The sequence below is a fragment of the Notamacropus eugenii genome, chromosome 1, assembly GCF_028372415.1.
Source record: "Notamacropus eugenii isolate mMacEug1 chromosome 1, mMacEug1.pri_v2, whole genome shotgun sequence".
NCBI classification, from domain to species: domain Eukaryota; kingdom Metazoa; phylum Chordata; class Mammalia; order Diprotodontia; family Macropodidae; genus Notamacropus; species Notamacropus eugenii.
This window is the reverse complement of record NC_092872.1, coordinates 636,416,071-636,443,186: the sequence shown is the minus strand read 5'-3', so window position 1 is coordinate 636,443,186 and position 27,116 is coordinate 636,416,071. Positions and strand designations below refer to the sequence as shown.

The following is a 27,116-nucleotide window of genomic DNA, read 5'->3' as shown; positions in this document are numbered from 1 at the left end:
TGGATTTTCCCTTAAAAGCTGCCTTGGTGACTGAATCTTGTCAAGAAAGAAGTAGCAAGGAAACAAGGGGCTGGTGGTTGCTCAGAAGCACTGTTCTGAAAAGGATGGAAGCCAAGTTATAGCTCTGAGAACTCTGTCTGACCGATTTGCCTTATTGAGGGGACCGATTATAATTTTGAAAATATGATCCCATTCCCAATGATCAGAAATAAGCATAGACAAATTTGATTTCTGAGCAAGCCACAGTATGTGGGCTGACAATTCAACAGAACTCTCCAAGCCTGGGAAAAAACCTTGAAAAGGCAAGAAATTTCAAATGCACTACTTGGACTGAATTTTTTTTTTCTCATGCTTTAATTGCCTTTATTACCTTTCATCAGCTATATAGAGAGATGTGTCTTATTATGCAGGGAAAACGGAACGCAATGAGAGAACATTTGGGTTGGAAGGAACTTTCCAGATTTCCTAGGGTAATGGCCTTATTTTAAAGGAAACTAAGCCCCAGAAAATAGTAGTGACTTTATTGAGGTCCCTCAGCTAACTGGAGGCAGAATTTGAACTAGAACTCAATTTCCCGACTGTTAGCCCACTATTTCTGCCACAGCTAAAACTCTGTTCTTTGATTGCTAATGTCATCAGTCAGTCCATAATCTACTTTATATCATTTGTTCAGTACAAATGAGGCAGATCCCTTTTGGATAAGGACAATATTCAAATTCATCACACCCTATGATATTTTCTCTACAGAAATATTGAAAGGAAGTTTTGTGATTGCCATATTCTCTTTGTCCAAGCAACTAAAACTACAGAAGGTTGTAGTGTGGTATTCTGGCATCAACCATTCAAGCTCAGCTTGAAAGGCTTTCCCTGTATATTTTGACACTCTTATAGAGCTATAGGGTAGAGTTCTGTGTCTTTTTCCCTCTTAGAGAAACAATTGGGTATGTGTGTAAGAAAGACTAACCAACTCAAACAAACTGGATTGTGGGAACTGTGAAGGTCACTGAGTTCCAAGCAGGAATAATCTTCATAGGACACATAATACATAATCCCTTGCCTTCATTGGGATGTTGACCAATGACCCACCTCTTGGGATCTGGTTAAATCCTGATCATATCCTGGTCTAATTAAGTTTAAATCCTGGTTTTTGTGTTTGAACATAGGTTTCTCCAATTAATGGTTATTCTCATTTATACAAGCATACATGTGTATGTACCATATATAATAGGACAAGGCTAGGACACTTTCTTTCATTGGTATAGAGAACTCTCAGGTGATACATCTTTTGCTAATGCATGCTGGTACCTTCTTTGTGAGGCATCATCTGGAAGACTTGCAAGACACTGAGACGTTAAATGACTTGCCCAGCATTACATAGCCAATATGGTTCAGAGTTGAATCTTAAACCCAGATATTCTTGGGCTCAAACTCTCTAACCACTATACCATATCTTTTTTCCTTTTCTTAAAGTTTATTTTATCCTAAACTTAAGAAATAGAATAAGCATTTTAATAACATAGTAGAATATGAAAAAAAAAGATGATTACACATGAAACTACAAATCTATTATGTAAAACCTGCTATTCCTTTTAAATATACAATAAAATTATGTTTATATATAACTTTCTTTCTTTCTTTTGCTTTCCTCCTCCTTTCTCCTTGTTCTAGAGATGTTTGCCATTAGACAAAAAAATATAGATAGATAGATAGACACACACACACGCATGTAATATCATTCTATATATCTATTTATCAGTTCTTTCTCTAGATGTAAATAAGATCACAAGAAAAGCAGAAAATTGGAGGGAAATTTATAAACAGTTTTTCAGATAAAGGTCTCATGTCTTAAATATATAAAGACCTTTGTCAAACCAATAAGAATATGAGTCATTTCCCAATTGCTAAATGGTCAAAGTTTATGAATAGGTAGTTTTCTAATGAAGAAACCATGGTGGCTTTATATATGTATATATACCATACACTGTATCTGAGTAGTCAAATACATATGTGTGTATATATACATATATGCATATATGTATGTATATCATGTGTGTATGATTATGTATCTATATTTACGCACATATAGCACATATGCCTATATGTACATTTATATAGCTATATAACATCCATATATTTTCTGATAAGTCTTCCACTAACACACATGCACACACCTTCCTATTTCTGTTTCAAAGCACGCTTTTTTACAGAAATAAGCAAGAAAGCATTGACCTCATTTTATTCTGTTGCTAGCTACAGTGAAAACTCCTCTCCTCTCATTTACATGTGCCTTTAAATGTCATATCCTAAAATCTGAGGGCCAGGTCATTCTCTCCAAGATTTATATATCAGGTTAATAGGTACTGTAAGCAGTGCGTGTGTGTGTGTGTGTGTGTATGCATGTGCGTGTGTGTGTGTGTGTGTGTGCGTTTTGGAAGACATAGGTAGCAGGGACAGAGACGGGGTAGTGATTCTTTGCTGCCTTCTCTTCCCTTCTCGATATCACCTTATTTAGACTATTTCATGGTGATGAATTTTAAAATCCATTTTCTCATTTCACATTTCTCATTATGAAAATAGAGACTAGGAAATTTAGACAATTTTGAATGGTTCTGGAAGGTGAGAATTGCATGAGTCCTGAAGGTCAGCACTACTTAATTGCCAAAATGACTTAAAGGGACTATTTTTATAGACCTGAGCCTATGACCATGATCTATAATTAGTATTTATCCTAGTGATGGCTACAATTTTTTAAAAAATAATGTTAAACAATGATAAGAATTCCAGGTTATATTTAAATAAGGTTTAATTGGGCTAGTTCTAGAGCAGAGTTGTTTTATGATAAAATTTGCATGCAGAAAAGTATGCAACAATTAGCAAGTATTTTTAAATGACTACTGTATGTCTAGCACTATGCTAAGTGCTAAGGATACAAATAAATGAATGAAATATTTCCTTCTCACAAGAGCCTATGTTTTAACATGTAGATGACAAGTAGTTAATAATAATAATAAAAGCATTATAGTACCTACTATGTGCTAAGCATTTTACAAATATTTCATTTGATCCTCACAAGCACCCTGGTAGGTAGGTGTTATTATCCCCATTTTATAGCTAAGCAAGTTAAGATGAACAGACTTTCAAATGATTTGCTCAGGGTTACAGAGGTAGTGAGTGTCTGAAGCTACATTTGGATTCAATTGCTCCTGACTCCAAGCCTAGTTCTCCAACCACTGAACATAGGTGCCTCTGATGACTGGTGAGACAGAGGCAGAGACAGCAGATGGCAGGGGGAAGTATAAAGTTAAATACAAGTTAATTTGGGAAGGAGGGTATTAGCACTTGGCAAGATCAGGAAAGGTATTATGTAGAAGGTGGTTCTTGAACTGGTCTTGAAATCTAAGAGGGATTCTACGAGACCATGGTAGAAAGGGAGCATGTTTCAGGAGCCACAGGCAGCCAGCATAAAGGTATGGATATAGGAAATGGAGTGCTATGTCTGAGGAACAGGGACAGCAACCATTGGGCTGGATGAAAGTGTAGAGGAGGAGTAGTAATGTACTGTGAAGATGAAAGAGAAGATGGGAAAGGATGGGAAGAACTCTGAAAGCTAAACAGAGCTTATCTTTGACCCTAGAGACAATAGGGAACTAGAGAATTTTTTAATAGGAGAGTGACATGGTCAAACCTATAAATTTAAGGAAAATCACTCTGGCAATAGTGGAGAGTGGGCTGGTGTAGAAAGAAATATAAGGCAGGGAGAACAACAAAGAACCATTTTCAATAATCTAAGGAAAGATAATGAGAACCAGAACCAAGAGGGGTGCTGTGTTGTGAGCAAACAGATCAGATGGTTATAAAAAGATGCTATAGAAGTAGAAATAGTAAGACTCACCAACTGATTGGACATGTGGGGTATAGGAGACTGAAGAGTCTATGATAATGTCAAAGTTATAAACCTGAGAAACTGGGAGAATGGTGATCCCTTCAACGAAACTGAGAAGTTTAGAAGAAGAATGAATATGGAAGGAAAAAATAATGATTTCATTCTTTTTGGACATATTCAGATTGTGATGTCTCTAGGATATCCAGATTGAAATGCCAGCAGGTAATTGGTGGTGCAGGATTGAAACTCAGGGGAGAAATTGGAGCTAGAAATACAAATCTGTGAGTCATCTGAAGAGACATGTTGACTGAACCCATGGGAGCTGGTGAGGTCACCAACTGAGAACATGGAGAACAGAGGAGTGGACTCAACACAGAGTTTTGGGGAATAATCACACTTAGCAGGTCATGAGATAAATGATGAACTAAACAATACTGAGAAGTAATGGTTAGACAGTAAGGTGCAAACAGAACAAGGAGAGAATGGCATCATAAAAGCTCAGTGATGAGAGACTATCTAGGAAGAAAAAGTGGTCAACAGTATCAAAATCAGCAGAGCGAAGGAGGATAAGTATTCTACAGTTACAGATCATTGGTAAAAATAGAGAGATCAGTTTCAGTCACAAGGTGAGTTTGAAAGCTGCATAGCAAAGGATTGAGAAGAGGATGAGAGGAAAGGAATGGGAGTCAATGAATGTAGACAGCTTTTTCTAAGTCCTTAGGACATTAGTTGAGAAGAGGAGGAGAGATATAGGATACAGGCTCACAGAAATGGCATCATCTGGTGAAAGATTTTGTTTTTATTATTGGTGTTGCTGCTGCTGCTGCTGTTTAAGGATAGGGAAAGCTAGGCATGTTTGAAGATGTAGTAGGAGGGAAAGAATCAATAGACAGTGAGAAACTCAAGATTAGAGGGAAAGGGGAACATCTGCAGTTGCAATGTTCAAAGTCACCTAGACCAGCTGGAATCCCCTCCAGTAACCCATACAAGTTGGATAAGCTTCTGTTTAAGATTCTAGAGGATCTCTAATAATGGGAAAGCCATGGTATCCTGAAAATTATTCACTCCTCATTTGGAAAGCTCTCATTTTTAGGTAAAATTTCCTTACATTGAGCCACTGTTGAGATTCAAATAGAAACCATCATCACCATGACCTATCTCTCTACAACTTCTAGTCATTACTTCAATTTCCATCATGTCAAAAACAATGGTCTAAACTATTGTTCACGTGATAGTTCTTCAAATACCATAACATTCAGCATGCCCAATCTAATACTTCTTCCCCAGAATAAACAACCTACTCCTTCAACCACATCTTCTTGTTTCTCATTTTGGTGGCCCTTCCCTCAGGGTGCTCAAGTTTGTCAATGTCCTTTCTAAAAGATGATCCAAAGAATGAATAAAATTCTTCAGATGATGTCTGACCAGAGAAGAGTACAGTGAGAATTCTGTTATTTTTTATATTATTTCTTAATGAAATATAGCCTAACTGTGCATTAGATTTATTTGACTTCCATGTCTCATTTTTGTTGGAATTTTTGAAGCTAGTTTTCCCTATCTTGCCAAGTTTATAAATGCAGTGGCCATTCCCTGTCCTCTAAATTTTACTGCTTAATGCCACAGGAACTTTGACCTGCTCTGTTTCTATCCTGGGCAGATTCACCCCTTCTTAGGCAGGCCAGTAACTCCTTATTCCCAAGGGCTCACCACATTGGTGTCTGACACCTGGTTGGCTGAAAGTACCAAGAACAGAACTCCTGAACTCAAGATAACTAGCCTTAGCCTCCCCAATAGTAGAGATAGCATGCACGTACCACCACTCCTGGAACCAGGTCTCATTCTTAATTCATACCTAGCTTGTATTCCACTCATGTAAATGAGTGACTGACTGATTGATCACACCCCTCAGGTCTTCTTCACATGAACTACTCTGTTGCTATAGGTCACAACTTTAAAATATATATATATATATATATATATATATATATATATATATATATATGTAGAATTTAACATTCAATCCTCTTAAATGTCATCTTATATTTAATCCACTGTTCTAGCCTTTCAAAATTTTTGAGTGCCTTATTCTACTATCCAGAGTGTTAGCTATTTCTCCTAGCTTTGGGTTCTCAACAAACATGGCAAGTATCTACATGTTTATATTAATCATTGCTAAATATCATTGAATAGAACGGGATTAAAACATATCTCTGGGGATATCTCATTAATGACTTTCCTCTAAATTGACATAGATGATTTAATCACTACTCTTTAGGTCTGGTCATTCCACAGATTTCAAATCTGCTTTGTTGTACTATCATGTAGGCCACATCTCACTATCTTGTCCAAAAGTATAACATAACTGTTTATAGTCATGTACTGCTTTGAGTTTTACAAAATACTTTTGTCACTCTATCCCTATGAGGTCAATAGTAAGTAAGTTTTATTGTCATTGCTGCTATTTGGCTTTTTGGACAAAACCTATGTTATCACTATCAGGAAACAACCAGTGAGACAACTCCTATCACCATTGTAGACTGGCATCATTTCTATAATTTACAATCTTTGCATTACAAGAACTACAATTGGGTCTGGTGCACTGAGAGGTTAAGGGATATGTCTAGGGTCATAGAGCCAGTTTGTGTCAGAGACAAGACTTGAACTGGGTCTTGGAAGCTCAACTCTCTACCTTTTCAACATTGTATGATGATCCATATTTTGATGATGAGGAAATTGAAGTTGAGTGATTTGCCCAAAATCACCTATCTAATAAGTCTTGGAGTTAAATCTTGAACCCAAATATTACCTGACTTTAAATCCAAAACTCTTTCTTTTCATTCTGACATGCTGAAGGACTTTTTCCAATTATTTTATTGAAATTCTGGTATTCTGTACCTATTATATTCCCTGTATTTACCAACCTAGTAATTGTCTCCTTCCTCCCTGTCAAAAAAAAGAAAAAGGAAAGGGTAGTCTGGCATGAGTTGTCCTTTGATAAAACCATGATGAAAGTGTTGAGCTAAAGAAGACCTTTTTGTTGTTCAGCATTTTCCAGTTATGTCCAGTTCTTCGTAAGCCCATTTGGGATTTGCTTGGCAAAGATACTGGAGTAGTTTGCTTTTTTCCTCCTCTAGCTCTTTTTTACAGATGAGAAAATTGAGGCAAAAAGAGTTAAGTGCCTTGCCTGGGGTCACACAACTATTAAGTGTCTGAGGCCAGAATTGAACTCAGGAAAAGGAATCTTCCTGACCCCGGGCCCAGCACTCTATCCACTATGGCACCTAACTGTTCGAAATGATCTTTAAAGTTTCCTTTATCTCCAAATTATAGGATACTTTAATAATAAATTCTGGAATTTTGCTATGGATAGAAGTCAAGATCATCAACCAATATTTTTATGAATCTACCTTCTTTACCTTTCTTAAAATCAGGACATTTGCCTGTCTCAAGTTATGAGATACCTTTTACAATTTACATTTTTTTAAAAAGATTATTGACAGTGGTTCAATATTACATCTGTCATTTACTCTGCACCTTGAAACATAGTTCATCTGGGCCTAGTAATTTAAATTAATTGAGGGACGCTTAGTGTTTTCACCAATGATTTTGTAAAGATACACTTTAGAACCATTCAGTTATTTTCCAAAATTTGGTTCAATGAGAGAAATTTCAGATTGAGAATCAAAGGACTCACCTTCTTATTTTTGAATGGCCACAAAGTGGTTTGTGTGACCATAGCTAAATCATTCCTTTTGGGGAGAAGTTTCTTCATCTGTACTTCAGTACTTAAAGGATCTATGATATTTTTCAATTTGGGCACTCCTCTCAATAAGGAACACAACCCCAAAGATATTTTAAGACCATGTAAAGATATGGTTGAAAAAAATTCAGGGGCAGCTGGGTGGTATAGTGGTTAGAGCAACTGGTCCTGGAATCAGGAGGACTTGCTTTCAAATCCAGCCTCATAAACTTACTAGCTATGTGACTCTGAACAAGTCACTCAACCTTGATTGAAAGAAAGGAAGAAAAGAAAAGAAAATTTCATCAGCCTCTGTCCAACTAGACGATAAATGTCCAAACTTGCTGTGACTTGTTCTTGGATAGCCTTTCTTCTTTGAAATTTTATTTTTTCATCTTGATTATCCTCTCCAGATGTTACTATACTTTACTGGCATTCAGGTTAGTCTCTCTGCTCTTTCAAGTATAGTAGTTGATTCACAGTGCTCTCCTCTGCATAGTCCTTGACCTCATACTTGGGTATGTCAATATATACATTGATATCTACTCAAATGTCTTGAACTCCCACATACCTTCAACCTTCTCACCTACTATGACCTACATATTCATTCATTCTACTTCAACCGAACAATGAGATAACTATATCTCACCATCACCCATAACTGTGCTACCTCCATGATCTTGAACACTAAAATTCACTTCTCTGATCATAATTTCATTCTTTCTCTCTTCTCTGCCTCAATCATCCTGATCCTATACTTCATATTTAATGTGATTTCTGGTCCTTCAATCCTTCCTTCCATCAATAATCCTTTAATTGCAAGTCCTACTTGATCTCTTTAATTGACCACTCTCTTTTTCTAAATATTCTCTGTTCTTTTCAGCTTTCATGACACTGCATTCTATGGCTTCTCTCCTATATTTCTGACCACTCCTTTTCAGGCTCCTTTGATGGATTATCATAAATCTTTTATCCCTTAAAAGGAGATTCTGTCTTACCTTCTTTTCTCAATATATATACTCTCTCAGTGATCTCGGGGGTCAATTATCATCTCATCACAAATCACCTCCATAATTATATATCTACCTCTAATCTCTTTCCCTGAACTGTATTCATATATTGCCAGCTCCTTATTGGACCCTTCAATCTCAACATCTGAAGTCTGGCATATCTAAAATGGAATCAGTTATCTTCCCCACACAAACTTTCACCTAGCTCCAAACTCTTTTATTATTGTTGATGGTACCACAGCTCTTTTAGTTCCCTAGGATGGCAATCTCAGACTCATTCTCAATTATTCCCCCTCTCTCACATCTCATTCCCAAACAATTGCCAATTTTTGTCTATTTTATCTTGTCTATAAGTTCTATTTCATTCATCTCCTCTCCACTCACAGGGCCACTACTCAATTTCAGGCCTTCATAATGTCTTGAATCAATTATTTTAATAGTTTCTGAACTGGTCTTCAATTTCCAGTCTCCCTGATTCCTCTCCAATCTATTCTACACTAAAAGCATCTAAAGTCATTCAGGCCTAAGTCTAACTATGTATTCCCCTTTTCAAAAGATTTCCTGGGCTCCCCGTTGATGCTAAGACAAAACACAACTCCTCTACTTGAGATTTAAAACTAGCTAGTGAGGCTCTACACTGCCTTTCCAGATCAAATGTGCATTGCTCTTTCATGAATGATTCATTGCAATTAGACTGAATTACTAGCTTTTCCTCAAACTGGCATACAAACTATCTCCCATGTCTAGAGTGTATTTTCCCTCTTCTATCATCTTGGAATTCATTGCTTTCTTCAAAGTCAACTCAATTACCGTCTCTTAAGTTAAGCATTTGCTGTTTTCTCCAATTGTGTTTTCTCCCTTGTCAAACACCTCAAATTACTTTCCTGTGAAAAGGATATATCCTCTTAGTAGAATATAAGTTCTTTGAGGGCAAGAGATAGTCCACTTTTCTCTTTGCATTTCCATTACCTAGCAGTATATAGTGCACAAAATGCATACTTAATAAATGTTAAATTGGTTGAGGTACCCTAGAATAAATATATCTGAAAAGAAAGTAACTGGATTACATGACCTCTTAGGTCTCTTCCAACTTAACGTAGTTCAATAATTCAGATGGCAAACTTGCATTTTTCTAAAGAAGAAAAAACATGATCACTTTCCCTCTTCATTTTGACCAACACAAGAAGAACTGATCTCTAATTAGAGTACTTCTCACTCTCCCTTCACTCCTCCAACAATAAGATGATTAAACATAGGAGATCACAATAGTATTGTATAGTATGTAATATACATGCATATTCTTGTTACATTTTAACTTATATATGTATGTATATGTGTATAATATATCTACATAAATTAGGTGTGGTGTATCAGCATTATCACATATAATATATTGATCCTATTCAGTCGAGCATGCTTAAAGTTGATAATCCTTTTTTCATCCAAGATAATGGAAAAAATACTTGGTCCCTTCCAAAAACTTAGAGTTCTTCTCCTAAATACTATTGGCAACTGCAAAAACTGTTTTTAACCCACTCTGATTATGAATAATCAGAATTGAATCTTACTCAGTCCTCAGGTAGAAACAGAGATTTCAGTCATCTCTTTATTACACAGAATAGATCAGAGATAAGGTAAGTATCTTGGTTTGATCAACATAATTGATCCTATTAAAGTCCCAATACCCCTTCAAAGCACGCATTCCTGGCATCTATATCTGAAAGGAACTTTAAAGATCACCTCATTCTATACCCAAGAAACCTGAGGCCCAGAAAGGTCTCTGCTAATTTGCCTAAGGTCATGCAGGTAATAAAAAACAGAATTCAAACCCAAGTCGTTCTGATACCTGCTACTTGTGTGTCTTGGGCAAGTCTTCTTTTTGGATCTCATTTTTCTCAACTATAAAAAAATGGATTTGGATTAAATGACCTCTAAGACCCCTTCTAGATCTAACCCTTCTAGATCCTCTAACCCAGCTTTCCAAAGGCAGGACTCTTTCTACCTTGCTACACTGCCTCAAATACAAAACTGATTATGACCACAGTTGTGGCACTGAACATTCTTCTCAACCTGAGGCATGTTATGTCTGGACTCTAGTGAGCTACATGTGACTCCAGACCCATATAGACCCCCATGAACCACTACCTCTCACCACAATGAAAACAAAAGGAAGAGAAAGAGCCAAGCCCAGTTCTTCAAATACTATTAACTCTACTGCTTTCTTCAGCCTTGAGCATCTTCTCCACCTATATTCAAGTCAGTCTCACCATAAAACGAGCTCGTTATTTTTATACAAGCCAGTCTAATCCCTGACACACCCATGCCACTTCCACCATTTGAATCTCCTAAATGCTCTAGAAGAAGTACTAGTGCTACCATCTCTTGGTCATGCTACCATTCTTCTCCAGTCTGCACATCTCCTTCTAGAACATCCCATGGAACTCTTGTGTTTTCCAAGACATCCACACCTTGTGTCCTAATCCCCCTATGGAACCCCATTTTCTCCACTATACTGAGAGTCTAGCTCGTTGTGATCCCAAAGTGGACCTTGTGGAACAGCATCAATAATTCCTTTTTTGGTGTTAAAGTGCTGTCAAGAAGCTGGTGTGGTAATATTTCTTTATCAGGAGTCTTGAAGGAAACCAAAATCTATTGGCTTATGGGACTACAAAGAATATTTTCTAAGGGCACTTTACCAAATAACTTTCCAGAATGCCTGACTAGTTTGAGGCACAAGGAGTAATTTTGCACTTGATATTCTGGAATTTTAATTCTAATCACCTGACAAAGCCCTATTTTCCTTTCTTCAGTTTTCAGGGTCTCTTTTGCCAATGCTGATCAATTTTGACCATGTCCCCTCTCTTCATTCGCTCTTCCTTGGGCACCTAGATCCTTCTCTTCTCTGCTTATTCATAAATTCATATTGGTGTTTTGTAACATTTCTTGCTGAGGAAATGTTGCCACCACCCATTTTTAACTATATTGTAATAGGTCATTCCACTTCTTTAGGTTACAGGGCATCTATGATTTGTTTTTCTACCAGCAGCTGAGTTCAGCATAAACAAGAATTGCTCTGTTTTGACAGCTCTTTTCCTCATCTGAGGACTGAAGCATCCATAGCAGAGGTGTAACTAAAGTAGAGTGAATAGGTCTTTGTTCCATAGCCTTTAAATTTAGAAGGCACTTGTAACACTTGTTTTCCTTTTGTAAGTATAAACAACAAGCTTAGTACTTTGATAAAAAAAAAAAAAAAGAACAACTTATTAAAATAGGAAGTCACCAGATGACATGATTTCTTCTTACCCCCCCCCCAAAATGAATTTAATTGAACTTATATGGAAGTTTGATTGAAGAATGCCTTTTGTGTGGTTTCCCCCAGATGGATTTCATGGTACTTGTCCCAGGAAGCAGAATTTCAAATTTTCACTCTATTTCATTAGATGATAAGTTCTGCTTAACTTCAGAACTAGATCCAAAGTTAAATCTTCTCAACATATGTAAGAAAAGTATAAGGACTGACTTGTCCAGAGTTTACTTTTTATATCAATAAAACAAAATAGATAATCTCCAGTCAGCCCTTAATGACTTTTACCCACTTACCTTCTTCTTTTCTGCTTCTCCCCTTTCCCAAGAGAGTCTACTGTTGGGGTAGCTAGGTGATGCAGTGGATAGAGAACCACTGCAAAAGGACCTGAGTTCAAATCTCATCTCAGATACTTGACAGTCACTAGCTGTGTGACCTTGGGCAAGTCACTTAACCCCAATTGCCTCATCCTGGGTAATCTTCAGTCATCCTGATGAATATCTGGTCACTGGATTCAGATGGCTCTCGAGGAGAAGTGAGGCTGGTGATCAGCACAGTCCTCCCTCACTCAAAAAAAAACAAAAACAAAGTCAAGGCCAAGTCATGTCATTATTTCTCTGATGGCATGGTCTTCTTCAGCAATGAAGGATGAACACACATCCCCAAGAGAGTCTACTATTACACTCTGGATCTGGATTACTATTTTTTAAGTTCTCTCCACCACACACACTAGGCACACATGTGCATGCACATACACAAATGTACACATATGCATATATGTATAAATATATGTTTTGCATATCTATATATTTATATATGTATGGTTTTATATATATATGTGAAAACATGTAAAATAATGGAATTACAAAGGAAACATATCATAATCAAATATTATTATCTTTTCTTTTTCAAAGAAAACAAATTCACAGACCTAGGTTAGGAACACTTAACCTAGATCTGAAATCTTGCCATTATCTGAATGACCCAGATCATTCCAGCAGAAGAAGAATTTCTTCCCAATTCTCCTGTTCATTCAATCATAGATTCAGAGCTAGAAAGAATCTCAGAGGCCATTGAATACAACCACTTCATTTTAAAAGGAGGAAACTGAGGCAAGAAGAAGCAGAGCAAAATAATAATAAATGTTGAGAGGGAACATTTGAACTCAGGTCTTCCTGACTCTCACCTAGTATTCTATCCTAGCTGTTTGAACCACCTAGCTATTTGAACCACCTAGCTATTTGAACCATCTAGCTGTTTGGCCACCTAGCTGTTTGAACCACCTAGCTATTTGAACCACCTAGCTGTTTGAACCACCTAGCTATTTGAACCACCTAGCTATTTGAACCACCTAGCTGTTTGGCCACCTGGCTGTTTGAACTTATCCTTAGCACTCTGTTGAGCTCGTTTTGGCAGGACTCTTTCATTTTTGTCTTTGTACCCTCAGTTTCTAGAATAGTACCTGGTACACAGTAGGTACTTAATAAGTGGTTAATGAATGAATGAATGAATATTCACAGGCAGAGCAGGTGTCCATCTTCCTAGGTCTTTGGAAAAAATTTACCTTTCCAGCTGATGACGTGGCTGGACATTTGTGGACCAGGAAATGCAGCCCTGAAGCAGGAGCCTTGTTTACATTCCAGATAAGGAAATAGAGGGTTAAAAAAAAAGGAATCACATAGGAAAGCAAAAAAGAGAAGGAAGACAGTAAAATATCAGGAATGCAGCTAGATGAATAATTGATGAACTGGTGGCCTAACAGAGAGTCTCATTAATATGATCCTGCAGGTTCATTAAGTACTGTTCCAGGATTGTCTTAGAAGAGTCCTCCTGAGTTTTGATTAGGGACTATGTGGCTTTTGCTTCGACATCAGAACTTTGGGCCTTGGGTCTCAACAACTGCTTTCTAAGCTTCTATACCTTTAGCCCAGCACCTTTCAGAGGCTGTTGTCAATCCCCCTCTCACTAATCATGGGTCCCTAACCATGACAGTCAGTCCTAGTAAATAATATATCAAGATAAATGATAATTGTTCTGTTTTAAGTGTCTCCTAATGAGCATCATAAATTAAAAATTAATATTGCAAAGACTGTATGAATAGCATCAGATCCATAAACAAAGCAGCGGGTATCACGCTTACAAATGAAAGCTAAACACCTCCCCTATCCTCTTTTCCAGCTTCCCCTCCCATTCTTGCTCCTAACCATCCTCACCCCATCCTCACTCCCCCCACCAACACCAAATCCTAAAGCCAGCACATTGTCAGGGATTACAAAGCCAATAGATGATGCTAAACCCTTTCAAATTTTTTTTTAAAATAAGTGATCTCTGGATTTCCACCTGACTCCTTGTTTTCATACAGTTGGGAGGGTTGCCATGAACTATTTCAATTATTTTTATATGGTACTTTCTCTTCCTTCTCTAATAAAAGAAATTTTCACTTAGTTGTTAACAAAAGCAAACAAACAAACAAACCTAGAACCATAGCATACACAGATGAGAAAGGGTAGAAATTTGTTTCCATGGAAAGGCTGGAATACAAGTGTACCACAGGTCAAGTCTTTTCTTAACCTCTTTCAGGAATGCCTTTGCAAACAAGTAGCCAGCTAAGTGAAAGGACAGGAGTGTATTGAGCGTACATCAAAGGCAAACTCAGAAAAAACATTGTCATTACTATTGGCCACAAATTCATCTTAGCTAGAGTTTATCATTTATTCTTTGTTGATATACAATCTCCTGGTGATTGCATTTTCTTTAATGAGAACCCCAAAATACAAATGCTATTTTTATAATACACAAAGTATAAACATACACACGCAAAATATAATGCCTTCAACTTAAACAAACAAACCATCTGAGCTACAAGGTTGTAAAAAGGGATGGTTCCTTTACTTTGGCCTTGTAAAGGTTTTGCTTTTTTCCCTCTCCTAAGTAAAACAGGATTCAATCTACAGCTAGACTGGGGTGGGAGGCAGGAGACTCAGAATATGCAGCCGTACTTTCTCAGTACCTACTCTAATTCCTTTATACAAGCAGCATCTGCACAGACTTAATATTATGATAATGAAAAACTGGACTTCTCTCTCCAAGGGATCCCCCAAAACAGAACAACCACTAGGGCCTCCCCAAAATCAAAGCCCACGCAGGAACATGGTACTTAAGCTAATTAAATCCACAGCAGAAACCAGTCAGGCAGGAGAGTTCCAAGAAGGGCATTAACACGTTTTTATTTTATAAAAATGTCCCCATTGAAATAACAGAAATGAATGCAAATGTAAAACTCAGCATTCAATAATACTCACATCCACATCTGTCAACATTTTAAAGAAATTTCAAATGGAATACATTTACAGCTCTGGAAATCCTGAGTTTATGCACAGAATACATTTGAGGAGCCTGCCTTGCCACAGGTAACTAGGCTACAAAGAGAAAGCGATCACAGAATGATGGTGTTTTAGAGCTGGAAGGGAACTCAGAAATCGTTAAGTCCAACCTGCTTCTTTCACAGATGTGGGAAGGAAGAACCCAGAGAGCAAAAGTCCCACTGTGAGTTCCATGTCAAGAATAAGGATAAAGTACAAGGATAAAAAAAAAAAAAAAAAACTAATGGGGGAAAAAAGCCAAAAGTAAAAGATTCTAGGAGAGGAATGATGTAAGTTATTGGGTTTCATTTTTGTTAACCACTGCTGGGGGCAAAAGGATAACTAGAAAATCTGAAAAATAAAACCATACAGTGACTGGGACAAGAAACATGAAAGACATTCTCAAGTCAATTTTTTAAAAACAAGTTAAATAGGATAAAAGTCCTCAGACCAAAGAACACAAGGTACCTCGCTGGGGAAGCTACTTCAGAGGAGGGAGCAAGTCAAAGGAGGCAAGAGAGGGACTCCACTAGGTTTCAACTGGTAGGAGTTTCAACTGTTGGGAGTGGGGAGGAAGTAGTCATCATCTGGCAACTTCTGATTTGAACAAATTAGTCTTGCTAACCTTGTGTTAAGCTCAGTTGTTTCTACCTGATGAAGAAATAGAAGCTCTGTTAGTGTCATGAATTTAGACTGGTTTCAAAGGAATAAAGCTCCAGATACAAAACATTAGTTATAGTTTAGTGAGGAGGAGGGAGAAGATGGTTGTGAAGACAAACTGGTTCTTTGTACACAGATGCTCCACACCAGGTGAATTGGAATTATTTAGTTAGCTAGAATAGATCATGTCAAGTTTCATAGAAACCATTCAAGATGACTGCCCAACTAGACTAGACTGACCCCATGACTAGGCAGCTAAGCAACAGAGAAGTGTGTTGGACTTGTAGCAAGGTGAAGTTGAGTTCAAATCCTACCTCAGACCAATATTAGCCAGGTAAATCACTTAATATTTATCAACCTCAGTTTACTTGTCCATAAAATGGGGATAATAATAGTACCTACTTTGTAGAGTTATTGAGAACACCAAATGAAATAATGTATTAAAGCACTTTGAAAACCTTAAAGCACCGTGTGAATGCTGGCTATTCTGGGGGCAGCTAGGTAGCATGGTGGATAGAGGACTAGGTCTAGAGTCAGGAAGAACTTTGTTCAAATCCAGCCTCAGACTAGTCGTGAGACCCTGGGACTTCTATTTATCTCAGTTTCCTTATCTATAAAATGAGGAGGATGATAGCATTTACCTCCCAGGGTTGTTGTGAGGACAATAATTGTAATGTGCTTACACTTAGAAAGTGATATGTAAATGTTAGCTATCAATAGTGGAAAGAAAAATTACCCAAATAGCCCAGTCCAAGGACTGTATTTTTTAAAATGGATTGAAAATTGAAAATATCAGGTAAAACATGTGTGTGTGTGTGTGTGTGTGTGTGTGTGTGTGTGTGTGTGTACAGAATATCCCAGGAGAGTGCCCCTATTCAGTGCTTTGCAGTCAAGTGTAGTTGATATGCTAGAACAACCCTGGGAACCTTGCTTTAATGCTGTCTTCTAGGTAAAGCCACTTCATAGAAGGATCTATCCAGTATTCTCCTGGTTATCTCTCCTGGAACAGAATTGAAGAGAGAACCACATTACATTGAATTCTGCTTTGGATCAAACAGCATAACAAGGCTCCAAGCCCACAGAAACTTTATAATGCCAATACCTCTCCAATAGGTAATGAAATTGATTAGGCTGAGATTCCAAACTCATTTTCCACATACCAAATCATCCAACATCTGCCAGAAGATTACTCTGACTAGTCATAACAATCCTAGAGCACTTGCAGATGCATAAACATCAAGGGCTTTCTCTCTCCAAACAGCTCTCTTTAGCTCACCACCGCTCCAAGTTCATTGCTTTCCTTCCATTCCAATATAAGATTCACTTCACTGGCGGTCAAAGAGATGGAATTTAAAAATAATGATAATAAGCTAGGTCTCACCCAGAATCTCAAGGGAAGAAGAGAGCTCAGAAGATCCAACTCATTCCTAAGCAGGAATTCATTCTTTACACGTGTGCCTAATAGGTGTTCTTCTTGCTTACACCGAAGGACCTTCAGTGATAAAGAGTGCACTATCTCCTGAGGCCACCCATTCTACTGCTGGACAGCTCCAATAATCAGGAAGCTTTCCTTTATGTTGAGCCTAAATCTGTCTCTTGACAACTTTCACCTGCTGCTCTTAGTTCTGCCCTCTGAAGACAAACAGAACAAGGTTACATGTTATATAATTAAAGATACTTGTAAAGCTCCAAAGTCTTTTTCTTCTCCAGGATAATCAAATTGAGTTCCTTTCATCTACCTTTTTATCTAACGTCTCCAGTCCCATCACTATCCTAATCATCCTCCTCTAAACACACTTCAGTTTGTCAGTACCCCTTCCAACAATATGGAGCTCAGAACAGAACATTATATTTCTAAAGTGGACCAGACTGGAGAGCAGTAAGTCACCTGTTTTTCTTAATGGATCTTGAGATCATACTCACCTTTGTAGATGTCATATCACACTTGAGTTGAAACCAAGATCTTTTCTTTTTTCCGGTAAAGTGCTGTCTAGCCACTCCTTCTCCATCCTGTGCATATACCATTTATTTTTTAACTCAAATGTATTTTTATCCTATCAAGATTCCTCTTTGGAGATTCAGAACATTATTCAAGCCTATTAAGATCCTTCAGGATCTTACTGTAATACACCATGTAAGCCTTTCCTCTCAGTTGTGTATGATCTGAAAATTTTATAAGCATGTTAACTACACCTTTACCAAATTATTGATAAAGCTGTTGAATAGCATAGAGTTGCAGTTGAACACATTTTATGTGTATTATTACAACAATACTGTCATAAGGGAAAATGCTCAACAAAAAGTAATAAAGTCTTCTCCTCATTTCCTAATTCTTTCCAATCCAATCCAATCCAATCCAATAGGGATTTATTAAGCACCTACATTGTGCAAGGCTCTGGGTTAAACTCTAAAGATGCAAAGACAAGACAAATATAATTCCTGCTCTCAAGGAGCTTATATTCTAGGAGTACACTACTCCTACAATATGTTGAGATATAGTGTGTGTGTGTGTGTGTGTTTATGGGTGGAGAGAGAAAGATATGGAGAGAGAAATGAATTTTAATTTGAGGAAGGAGAAACCACTAATAACATGGATGATCAGAACGAGCTTTTCATAGGAAGTGGTCCATGAGTTAAGCTTTTGTTTTATTTGAAGGGAACCTAGTATCAAGGAAGTTTATAATGACATGGTCTTCTCTTCCATTCTTCTCCCTTAACTCTTGACAAGAAATAATAAGTTGGTTGCTATTCTCTTCTCCTTTCTCTGATTATGTCAGTGTTATCAAGATAATCATTATTCTCCCCACACATACACTATAACCTACTAGTGAATTTTAAGCTCCAGAAAAATAAAAATTAAGTAAATTCAATTCAATAAACATTTACTAGGTGCTTGTTATACACAACATAATGTTCTAGGAGTTAAGTGAAAAATAAACAATACCTGCTTTCAAGTAGTTTTCATTACACCCAGTAGGTGGGGAAATACAATATACACATATGTAAGTAAAATATAGGAAAAATTCCCAATGGATCAAGGAAAGCTTCACAGAGCAGGCAGTATCTGAGTTGAATCTGGAAAAAAGGCAAAGATCAGAGAAGCGGTGGAGATGAGGAAGGAGTACATTCCAGAAATAGAAGAAAGTTTGCACAGATGCATTAAGTCATGAAATGAAGGTCTGGTAAAACTTAGTAGATTTTTTTTGATGGAATGAAGATAGTATGAATGGAAATAGTATGAAATAAGTATGGAAAGGTAGATAAGAGTTTGATTATAGAATGCATGAAATGTCAAGTTAGGAAATTTTTATTTTGTCCTATAGACCTATAGACTTAAACTGTGGATTGCAACTACACAGGCGAATGAAAAAATGTGGTAACAGTAAAAGGTTTCTGAAAGTGCAATGACCAAAAATTAATTAAAAATCAAACACTTAATGAATCTGAGATGTTTCTGGAAGCATTTGCCTGTGTTGCATCATGCAACTTCACTGCAGCCTTGGTTCTGAACACAGAATGTGCACTTGCACTATGCATGCCCTCAGGCCATGCAACACCAAAGAATGCTGCTGGAAAGAAGTCAGGAGTGGGAAAACTTTAAGACGCCCTGCTATAGACAATAAGCAGTCACAGAAGTTTTTGAGCAGGGGTGTTACTTGATCAAACCTATGCCTTGAGAAAACAATTTTGGCAACATTTTGGTGAATGAAGTGAAGAGGGAAGATTCTGAAAACAATTTCCAAGAGTATAAGAATACAAGGGGAACCTTGAGAGCACTCAAGTTAAAGACTATTATCCTAAAAGGTCAGGAGATAGATGATGATAAAGAAATTAAGAACAAAGATATTCCCAGTGTCAGAGAAGTCAAGAATAGGAGAATGTCCAAGAGACTGGAGTGGTCAAAAGTATTAAAATCTACAGAGAGGTAGAGGAAGTTAAAGACTGAGACATGGCCAACCAGAGTTAATAGGCAAATGATTACTTGTAACCCTAAAGAGAGCAGGTTCAGTCAAATGATGGTATCAGAAACCAGACTGAAAGGGAATCAAAAATGAAGATGAGGTAGCTGAGGCATCAAGGAATAATAGGAGGTCAGCCACCATGCTGATGAACAATTCTAACTTTCATCTTCATGCCCACCTGACCTAAGCTATATTTGAAAAAGAATGCTTATCATAACAAACCCCACAAGTGGTCATCTACTCTTTTCTTAATGATGTCCAGTGAGGGGGAATCCACTATTTTTTAAGACAGACAATTCCACTTCTTGAAAGATCTAATTATTAGGAAGTTTTTTCTTTCATTAAGCCTTTGTGACAGACCAGTCAAAGGGCCACAATTCACTGGTTTAGAAACAGTGCCCTAATTGATCCAGAGAGCCAAGGTAAGAGAGTGACCTATGTTCCTACATGAGAGGGAGAAGTCACAAATTAAATGAAAAACTGGACTCTGTAACATTCCCTAAGAATTCTAAATAATGAGACTGAGGGCTGGCAGTGAAACAATCATGGTAGAGAGCAGCCTGCCTTATTTTCCATAAGTTTCTTCAATCAATGTCTTTAACTGGCTTCTGGAGAATAGCCAAACTCCAACAGAAGGCATTTAGGTTCATGTAAACACCTTATCCAAAAGACTGAACATCAAATAGATCAGTATACACATTTGGGGGAACTAGTACTGCAATGTCAGCTTTGGGTTGAAGCCCAAACTCTAGAATGGAATTCATACACATGCTTTTTTGATTCAGTGCAAAAGAATATGCCAACTAAGCCTTAGTGGTCTGGTGAATTCCTTGCAGACTCTTGGCATCCATGGGAAAAGAGTCAGGGCAGGGAGAATGCAGATTGCTACCTGAGGTTTTCTATCACATAAGTGTCAAAATATATAGGCCAGCTAGCTTCTGACATAACCCTAGTGGTGAGAGGTAATAATAATGCCCAAGGTCATAAATCCAGAAGGGTACTAAACAGATTGAGTTTGGCGGGTGAGATGTGATCTACATCGTTCTGCTACTCATGAAGCATAATTTGTCCCAGAGTATGATTACATTCATCTGTGATTGTGAAGTCTTTTCATAATGGGGATTTACATTTACAGAAATTCTATTGTTATATGTAAAGCACATGAAAGACTCAGGTGGGAAAGGTGAGAGGAGCACATGTTAATCTGGAAGCCAATATTCCTATGTTTCCTACCCCATTATCATAGTTTACCAGAGTTAGACAGAACCAGTTCTGCCACTCCCACAATCTCTTACAGCAGTTAGGTGGTGTAGTAGATGGAGGGCAATCCTGGAGTAAGGAAGAGATAAATTCAAATCCAGTCTGAGACACTTACTAGCCATGTGACCCTCGGCAAGTTACTTAACTTCTGCTTGCCTCAGTTTCCTCATCTAGATAATACACATAGCACCTACCTCCAAGGTTGTTATGAGGACCAAATGAAAAATATTTGTAAAGTTCTTAGTTCAATACCTGGAATATAGTAAGCTATTATTATATTATAATATTATTATATTAGCTATTATTATCTACTTATCAGTATGTTTTGGTGAAAATAATGAAGGTTTCACTGGAGCAGATGTAAAGAAAGCAAAAGTAACTATAGTTGCTGTTGAGTCATTTTTCAATCATGTCTGACTTTCCATGACCTCATTTGGGGTTTTGTTGGCAAAGATACTGGAATGGTCTGCCATTTCCTTCTCCAACTCATTTTACAGATGAGGAAACTAAAGCAAACAGGGTTAAATGACTTGCCTAGACTCACCCAGCTAGTAAGTATCTGAGATCAGATTTGAACTCAGGAAGATGAGTCTTCCTGATTCCTATCCCTGCACCCTATCCACTGTGCCACCTAGTTGCCCAATAGTAACTACACATTTTATACAAACATATAAGCACCAAATATCCTGCTTTCTCTTGGACATATCATCATGATTACAAGAATTTTTCAAAGTTAGAAAGGACCTCAGAGATCATCTGGTCCAAATGATATTTGAAAAAGAATGTTCACTACAAAATACCTACCAAGTGGTCATCTGGCCTTGTCTTGATGAAGTCCAGAGAAGAGGAAACCATTACTTTCCAAGTCAGTAGATTCTAATTTTAGAAAGTTAATTATTGGGAAATTTCTTCCTTTCATTAAGTCTAAATTGGCCTCATCCTAACTTCTATGTACTGCTTTCTGGTTCTTCCTTCTTCAGCCAAATAGGATAAGGTTAATCCCTCTTAGAGGTGACAATCCTTCAAATTTTTAAGTACAGTTATTAACCATCCCTAGATCCTTCACTCTTCATATGGTATGAACCTGAGACTCTTCACCAACCTGGTTGCTCTCCTCTACTCTTTATCTTGCCCATGTCTTTCCTAAAATACTGTGCCCAGAGTTGGCACTTATTAGAGTGCAGCAGGGTTACGACCTCCTTGTTCCTTAAAGCTACACCACTCAATGCATCATCCACTTTCCACCCTCCTCCACTAAGCAGGGCTTACTTACTGCTATATCTACTGAAGTCTTTGCAACTATATGCCATATGGAAAATATATGGGATTCATGTAGTATTGGGGACATTTTAGTGCAATAAAAATATTGATGCACTTGCTATTTTATCAAGAAATTGTGAATCACTTAGGGGATGAATATTTTTCCACTTTACTCTGGCAAATGACTTATAATAGTAATAACTGGAACTTCTTTTATACTTTAAGATTTGAAAAGGGCTTTGAGTAAATCATCCTTGTGAGTCTCAAATCTGTGAGGTAGATAGTACATGTATTATTAACACTACTGTACAGAGGTTGAGTGACTTATGATCATACAGCTGTTCAGTGGTTTATACAGAATTTAAACCTAGGTCATCTTGACCTCAGGTCCAGCATCCTTTCTATTTTGCCATGCTAAATTTCACTGAGGAGCCAAAGATCCATGGGTCACATGATAAATATCTTGCAAATTTAGCACTGCATCAGACTGATAGTCTGTAGAAAAGAAATTCATTTCAGAAAACAAGAATTCCGTCTGTAGACTCTTCATTTCTCAGGGGAAATGTCCTCCCCATAAACTCTCTTTCTGTGATTAAAAGTCATGAAGCATTTAGGACCAATGTTCCAGGTTTATTTACACCCCTTCAAAGCTGAAGGTGGTATTTGCAAATGCATACTTAAGGCATTCTGTGATTAGGCATTGATATTTCACAGTATGTTCCCTAGTCCTTGCTCTCACAAAGCTGTTGGGGAAGCAGGTGAGTACCTGCTTATGGTAAGACAACTGTGGTACAGAGATTAGAGGCTTAGCCAGGGTCAAATGGCCCACTTGCTGTCAGAGCGGCAACTGGAGGGGACAGAGGTCTGTACATGTAGGTAAAATTAGGACAGTTCCTACTCTTCTTTCTTGAATTGCATGCAAACCAGGTAACTTGAGTCTTCTTCATTTCTATTGACTATTCGAGTGTGTGAACACAAGAGTAGTATTCTTTTCAGGTGCATGCACTGTATGAATAGCTGACAACATGAAAATAGATATATTTTGGAGAAAATAATAATAAGACTTCATTGAAAGAAAGCTGTAGAAAGCAAAAAGGAATCAGTCAACTTCCCTGCTAACCATGTAGTGAAAATGAATGGACTCCACAGTGTTTAGGACATTTTCATGTTATAAAAATGTAGACTATGATGCCATTATATCAAGTAATTTATGGGATGAATATTGTAATTCATTGAATGTCACGACTTATCTTTTATTCATATAGTTACTATTCCATTACCAGAGAAGGAGGTTTGTCAAAGGTTAATTATTTTAAATTGCTCAGGAAAATTTATTTTGATTTGTACAATTTTTGAATAATCAGAGGTCTATATATTCATACATCTTTATGAGGCTTATTTTTTTTAAATAATATTCTTTGATGAGGCAGTTAGGCTAGATGAATGCCTTGGTTAAGTCTTAAAATATATGCTCTTTAATCCTAGACATGAATTCACTAAGAATTATCACATGCTTTTATTATTGTTTTTATTTTGTCATTATTATTATTAATATCATTACACAATTCCCAGATGGTCCAAATAGAATTGCAATTAAAACTGCCCAGGCAGCCAAAAACTGAACTTAAGGATTCAGTTGTGATCTCTGGTGTTTTTGGAATTTCAACGTGATTAGTAAAGAAAGTTGTCCACTTTATCGAGCTTTGCTTTCTGCTTATTCATAATCAAACAATGATAAAAGGTGAACCCTAAAAGGAAAGGAGGATATATTTCTAGGAAAAATTAATTCATCAGAAATGTAGCTCTCACCTAAAAAAAGTGACTCAAAATTTCAAAACTAAGAAAAAATAGTGAACTTTGTGGAGTCACTCAAGGCTGAAATTGAATGTATCTTCCACACAGTTACCAAAGTGATTTTCCTGAAGCACAGGTATAACCTAATTAATAAATTCCAGTGGCTATCTTTAGTTATCAAATAGAGAAACTCAAATTCCCTCTAACCTATCTCTCTGACCTAATAAATCATTGCCTTTACTCATTCTTTGGAATAGCCAAAATGACTCTTGTTCTTTCTTATGCCCACCTTCCTATTGTCCAACTCTTTGCTTTTGTGTAGGCTACCCACACCTATGACTATATCTAGTTTTCTTCAAAGTTTAGAGTACTGTCTTCTACATGAGGTCTTTCCAGATTCATCCTCCTTCTAGTACCTCATTCCTCCCCAATCTTTCTCAATCTCCCTTGTCATAAGGATATATATATATATACAATACATAGTGTGTCCCCCAATAGAATGTAAACTGTTTGAGGACAAATATTGTTTCATTTTTTTTGTCTTCTTATTCCCATTGACTAGTGTAATATAGATTAGCTTTTGTAATAATTTAAACTCTGGTTAACATGGCTGTTGGACCACCCTCATGAAGGGAAGGATAGATAGATAGATATATAGATAGATACAGAGAGAGACAGAGATAAAGACAGAAAGACAGAGAGAAAGAGAGAGAGAGAGAGAGAGATGAGAGAGATATAGTTATAGATATGATGGACTATCCCATCTTGGTTGATTTGTTTAATGGGGTGGGGAGAAATAGGAAGCTAAATCCAAGCTGGTAGATCAATTCACTCTCCAATATCCAAAAGAGATATTGATCTAGAATTATATCTCTCTAGTAGATTCTAGAATAGCATATGCAAGCATAAATGGACTCATTGACTTAGGACCAAGACAAAAATCTCAGCTTGACCTAAAAGCAAATCATTTCACCATATCTCACCAGGGAATTCAGTTCTTAGCAAGCAGTCTTTGGGAATGTAAGTGCTGGGAATCAAAGACCATGTTGAAAGATGGCTTTTCATGTCTGATGCCCCAAAGACTCCCATCAGGCATATACAAGTTCACTTTTTGCCTTTCTCACCATTTTTCTCTCAAATGTTATTTTTATTTCTCCATCAAAGGCTCTCCACAATTACCCAGTGTCTCAAACTCAGATTTCTATCAATAAATCTGAAGTTATATCTCCCTCTACATGTATAGTAGACAATGCCATAGGGTTATCTTCCATGTATAGGCCCCATCTGCCTATACATGTATTGTGTGTGGGAAGGGGGGAGGGCTAAACTATCATAGTATCAGATAGAGAGTGGTAGGAGTTTAATAAATCCTTATTGATTGATACATGATTAATTTGTATATCTGAAGCACATTTTCCCCAAGTACATTAATTCACTTTGAGACTAAGATTTGGGACCATTTAACTAATCATTTCCAGGTATGAAAAAGCCCCCCCAACAAAACTGTTCACTTAGACCTGAACATTTTTTTTCTTCTTTGCCCTATGAAAACAAACACCAACTGATTTTTTGTGCCTGAATTCTCCTATCAGGAATCTTACTTTGATCGACTTAATTAGACAGATGTAAAACTTCTACTTTGATCCTAGTTGGGTCTCTTTGTGGGAGGAGATTAGACCACAGTATGACCAGCATGATCATTTTAACTATCATACTCGTCATTGAAGCTCACCACACTATTTGTGTCTGAACTGAAAAGAAAAGTGCATCAGGCATCAGGGAAACAACCTATCTTTCAAATCCCTACTAAAATCCCATCTTCTATGAGAAGCCTTTTCTCATCTCCCTTAATGCATGTCATCCCATTAGAATTATCTACAATTTATTCTGCTTATATCACGTTTGTATATGCTTGTTTGCATGTTGTCTTCCCATTAGACTATGAGCTCCTTGAAAGCAGGGATGGGTTTTGTTTGGGTTTGGGTTTGGGGGTGGGATTGCCTTCTTTTGTATCCCTACCCCTCAGAACAGCACCTGGTACATAGTAGGTACTGAATAATGTCTTGCTCACTATTTTCCTCCTTTTCCCTCTAACCCTAATAAAAGAAGGTCCTTATACTCCTGATTTTATATTGCAGAATCACTATTCAATCTGAATTTTCTTTCCATCTTTGTTCTCCTTAACAAAGACCTCTAACTCAAGTAGTTTGAAAGAGGTTTACTCAAATGCCTGTGATGAGCCATTACCATCCCTTCATGTTTTCAAGCAGCTCTTGGACACTATTGTTGGGGGGGAGGGTGGGCAGAGAGGGCTGAAAACCCCAAGGGAAACAGCTGATTAGATTCTGGCAAGACGGACCAAACAGCTGCTTCAAACAAAAGACATCTGCATATTTCACATTTATTTTTCATAATTTACAGAAGCAACCTGCCAAAATTCAGCAAGGGAGAATACACCAGCACATAATTAGCTTAAAGTTTGCTTGCTTTAGAAGTATTAGCATGAAGCCCAGGAGCTCACCTGGGAGGACATCAAGGAGTAGAAAGAACTCGAGTTTGATTTCTGTAAATTCAATTTAAGGCCCCATAGGCCAGAGTAGAAGACCAAGCCCTCCCAGGCATAGAAGCGATAATGTCAAGGAAGGCCTTCTGGTGCTGTCTTGTCCTTGCATGAAGGAAAGTATCTCTGTTCCCACAGGAGGGAGCAAGGAGGGAGGCAGACATAGTATCATTTATTAAATGAGATCTGATTAGGCACAAGGTTTTTTGCCCATACCACTTAGTACCTCACAGCATAGAAAAGCATTATTGCAATTCTATATGGCTTTAAATTTAAATTGTCTATGCCGAGAGTACAGATGGCATGGTAAGCTCAGGCTGAT

The 27,116-nt window shown here is 37.4% G+C and overlaps 1 long non-coding RNA gene across 2 annotated transcripts in view; it reads right to left on the bottom strand.

The window, feature by feature from the left end:
* LOC140520921 (uncharacterized) overlaps positions 1-27,116 on the bottom strand; it is a 150,875-nt gene that overhangs the window by 88,816 nt on the left and 34,943 nt on the right. For both annotated transcript variants that reach the window (XR_011972707.1, XR_011972708.1), the window contains exon 2: positions 12,233-12,503. This is a non-coding gene — a long non-coding RNA (uncharacterized lncRNA). The remainder of the gene's footprint in view (positions 1-12,232; positions 12,504-27,116) is intronic.